This window comes from Schistocerca nitens, chromosome 4, assembly GCF_023898315.1.
Source record: "Schistocerca nitens isolate TAMUIC-IGC-003100 chromosome 4, iqSchNite1.1, whole genome shotgun sequence".
NCBI lineage: Eukaryota > Metazoa > Arthropoda > Insecta > Orthoptera > Acrididae > Schistocerca > Schistocerca nitens.
This window is the reverse complement of record NC_064617.1, coordinates 331,762,405-331,767,095: the sequence shown is the minus strand read 5'-3', so window position 1 is coordinate 331,767,095 and position 4,691 is coordinate 331,762,405. Positions and strand designations below refer to the sequence as shown.

Below are 4,691 nucleotides of genomic sequence, written 5' to 3'. Positions count from 1 at the left end.
GGAGATTAGCAAGTGCCATTTCCTAGCACTCCATCATCACCATTGGTTATGAATTCAACCTGGACTATGCTGAGGCTGGCTTGCTGCCTTCCACTGCCAGACATTGCATTCCTCCAATTCAGTGGTTCCTGACTATGGACCCTAATCAACTTTACTGTATAGAATTAGCTACTAGTGAAAGCTCTTTATATTCTAAGAGTTTTCTCTGACTTCATGTCACCACAGACCTTCCATTATCCATTCCCTAAGATAACCCACACTTGATATCGTCATGGCCAGGTGACTATCCTGCTATCCTTGGGTGACTATTTAGTAGTCAGCAATCATGACTGCTACACTCTGTAACAGACATAAATTTCTGAATCTTACTCCAGTGTAAATGTTAAAAGAACAACTCATTCCAATTTATGGTAATTCCTGAGATTTGGAAAGCCTTTAGTGAAAACAGAAAGAACCAGATCATTATATTTTTCTCACTGAAATAAAATTGTGTGATCTATTGAATGGAGTGAAAAAAAATGAAAAGGAGATATTTCTGTTTTCTTTTTACTTTATTTTTTTAGCTTAATAATGGAACTGTTTAATTCTATAATTTACAAATTATTTCATTGTCCATTGGAAAAAGTGGGACAGAAATACAAAAAAATTCATCTAATTTTGTACTGACATATGAAACATAAGGCACTGCTTATCTGTGTCAGTCGTATGTTATGTGTGAGGGTAGCTCACTGCTAAGCAGAAAAATTTTAGAAAATTTACCATAAAAATAGTTGAAAACTGATAAAGATTTGTATGAATGTGTGGTGTCTGTTCTTTCTGGACAAGACGAAAACTCTTCTTCAATAAAGCACTTCTCCTTCTCTCCCACCCTTTGTTAACTGATGATTTCACACTAGCCTCATCCATCCAACACTTGTCATTTATGTGAACAACAACATCTGACAATTTCAGAGGTTTTGGCATTGTTTTGTGCTTGTGTAACAACTGCAAAATATCTAGGAATGAATAATGATTCTCAGTTGAAGTGCGATATGAAAGGACAAAAGTGCAATGCAGTGCATTTTTTCATGTCCACTTGTTGTAAAAACATGTAGAGTGGGGGAAGTTGTGCAGCAAACTGACATGTTTATCAAGTTGACAGCTAAGGACGACATGTTCTGTCTCAGCATTCCAGCTTATGACAGCAGCAATGTTAGTGCCTCAATAATAACTGTGCTTTGTGTTGTTAGGTAACGGCGTTGCCACAGTGGATACACCGGTTCCCATGAGATCACTGAAGTTAAGCGCTGTCGCGCATGGCCGGCACTTGCATGGGTGACCATCCAGCTGCCATGCGCTGTTGCCATTTTTCGGGGTGCACTCAGCATCGTAATGGCAATTAAGGAGCTACTTGACCGTATAGTAGCAGCTCTGGTCAACGAAAACCATCATAACGACTGGGAGAGCGGCGTGCTCACCACACGCCCCTCCTATCCGCATCCTCCGCTGAGGATGATACGGCGGTCGGATAGTCCCAATGGGCCACTTGTGGCCTGAAGACGGAGTGAATTTTGTGTTGTTATGTTAAAATTAACAACTTGAGAGGCATATTTCTAAAGTAACAAAAGTGCCTTGAACACATGTTGTCTGCAAGAAGTGGTATGTGGTTGTTGTGTACATAGTTCCGCGTAGTCAGCACGTACACAAGTTTCCAACTAGAGTGTGCCCCGCTAAGCACAACAGCACAGGCGTAGCACTCGTCTGTCTCCGCACTTCGAGATGGCGCTGCCATAGAGACGGACCAAAGTCCGCTTTCGCCGACCCGCGTATTAATATGTAACACAGCCAATGAGGTTGCTGCTAACGTAGAACCTTTTCTCCTCGCAGATCACACTCGTGTAGTGATACATGAACCCGCGAGGTATTATAACGAGTGTACAGACCTCCGATTAGTCAGACTGCATTTGTCTGCACCAATCTGCATTAGTCTGTACCAGTCTGCATTAGTCTTTACCAGTTGGTACAAGTTCTACATTTGTCTGTACCAGTCTGTAGTAAAGTTTCAGTCTGCGCCTAATAAGATTACCATATTCTTGTACATAGCCATGAAGATAAATGTATAGACACTTTTGTCAAGTATCAGAGATATATGAGAGAATAAGATTAACGTACCAATACCAAAGGAACTTCAGATTGTCAATCATAAATAGCATCCAGAACCAAGTTAAGTAATTTTTATGCTTGTTATTATTTTAATAAATGTGTGTGAAAATTAATCAAGTTCTGTTTAAAGTTGGTCACCGTCAATCTGCTACTCCAAGCATGCAAGAGGCATTTCTATCGTCTGACCTAACGGCAGAAGGTAAACGTGCCACGATAAGACCACGAGACATATTGCTGACACTCGCTTACTTCGTTAGAGCGATGAGTCAAATAATCTGATGGTGTGGGTACTTAAGGTCGTACAGTACGCACACCACAGTGGTACAGTGGAGCCAAAATAGATCTGTGGTATTTTAAGGTAGTGGGAGCATTGAGATGGAGATGTGCTGTTCGTGATTTCGATCACTTCAATCATTCTAAGATCAACAAAAGTTCAGTGCAAGATGGTATAGCTACTCCAACAGATTCTGCATGCAATAAATGTGGAATTCAAAGCACACAAAAACAATTAACTGCAAAATACTGTAACATAGTTTCCAAACATCAGTCAGCGCTATTTAAGTACAATGATGCTGTGCATGGTACTCCCTCTCACCATTAGCAAATGTTCCATTAAAGCTAGAGTCTTCCATGCCATATGCGGCTTATAGATTCCCATATGATTTCGAAATGTAATGTGTTTTGGAAGAAAAAACAATACCAATAATCCAGAGAGGCAATACAAATGTAGCTTAATTTCCAAACAACTTCAGGGCTATTTAATTACAGTGATGCTATGCAGGGTACTCCCCTCCATAATTAATAAATGTTCAATTAAAACTACAGTCTTCCACACTGTAGACATCACATAGTGATTTTTGAAATATAATTCCGTATCGGTAGCATTTAGACAGAATCAAACTCGAACAATCGATTTCCATAGTTATAAATCACAGCTTCAAAACCAGGTTCCTTTTAGTGGAGGGATCTTCATATCGCATTCCTACAGAAGAAGTCTACGACACAGCCACTTCCAGGACGGCAGATTTCCGGTAAGATGGGGGCTAGATGTTTGAAATTCTAAGAAAATTAGCATTAACTGCAGGAAAAAGAATTGTAAGGACTGGCAGCTACTGCAATATTCCAGACAGTTGCTCCATCAGAACAATATTTTTTAACGTCAGCCATTTCCAATCTACAAGGTTTGATTGTGGATAGTCAGATGCTTTCCTGCTACTACATATCACATGAGGCTGAACTTAAAGAGTTCAGCTGTTACAAAGGCACACGGAGTTATCAATTTTTCTAGTGTGCTACTCACATGCGACATTCCAACCATTTAGAGGAAGCACGTAATTTCTGATCTCCATTCACCCGTATATCACTAACCCTGAAATATCTAACAGTTGGCCCGCATCTCGTGGTCGTGCGGTAGCGTTCTCGCTTCCCACGCCCGGGTTCCCGGGTTCGATTCCCGGCGGGGTCAGGGATTTTCTCTGCCTCGTGATGGCTGGGTGTTGTGTGCTGTCCTTAGGTTAGTTAGGTTTAAGTAGTTCTAAGTTCTAGGGGACTTATGACCACAGCAGTTGAGTCCCATAGTGCTCAGAGCCATTTGAACCATTTTTTTGTCTAACAGTTACATTTTCCGGTGTAGCTTCTCAGTTTGTTCCAACATATGACCATTTTCAAGAATATTCCTGTCACATCCCTACAGAAGGGAGTAGAGTATGTGACTCGGTCACGGCCAGGAAGGTGGAATTCCGATGTGGTGAATACATGATCGAAATTCTAAGAGGCCCGCAAGGGTCGACTGAGTAAAAGCGCCTTCTAGTGGCCAACTTAACATCAATATTTTCAAATCTTTATAATTCGAGAGGCGATCACTGACGCAACACAATGTTTTCTCTCAAAGCAGATTGGTGTGTTCTTCAGGATTCCAAAACACCAAATAATTCCCCTTCCTTTTGGTTACAAATGCAACGGCCTTGCCGCAGTGGATACACCGGTTCCCGTCAGGTCACCGAAGTTAAGCGCTGTCGGGTGTGGCCGGCACTTGGGTGGGTGACCATCCGGGCCACCATGTGCTGTTGCCATTTTTCGGGGTGCACTCAGCCTCGTGATGCCAATTGTGGAGCTACTCGACCGAATAGTAGCGGCTCCGGTCAAAGAAAACCATCATAACGACCGGGAGAGCGGTGTGCTGACCACACGCCCCTCCTATCCGCATCCTCAGCTCATGATGACACGGCGGTCGGATGGTCCCGATGGGCCACTTGTGGCCTGAAGATGGAGTGCTTTTTTTGTGGTTACAAATCCCTATTTTTAAACAAAATCTTCGTTCAATGCGACGGTCTTGCGCCACCTTACTCGGAACGCCTGTATGCCTGCGTAGTATCACTCTACTGGTCGACGTGGGAGCCATCGTCTTGCTGCATCGATAACCTCCCGCGGAGTGCACTCTTCGTTGGGCTAAGCAGATGGAAGTCAGAGGGTGAGATATCCGGGCTGTAGGGTACTTGAGGGTCAACAGTCTAATAAAGTTTTGCGAGCTCCTCTCGGGTGCGCAGACT

The 4,691-nt window shown here is 42.8% G+C and overlaps 1 pseudogene; it reads left to right on the top strand.

Moving 5' to 3' along the window:
- Window positions 1-4,096: 4,096 nt before the first annotated feature.
- On the top strand, window positions 4,097-4,214 carry LOC126254055 (5S ribosomal RNA; annotated as a pseudogene).
- The last annotated feature ends 477 nt before the right edge of the window (window positions 4,215-4,691 follow it).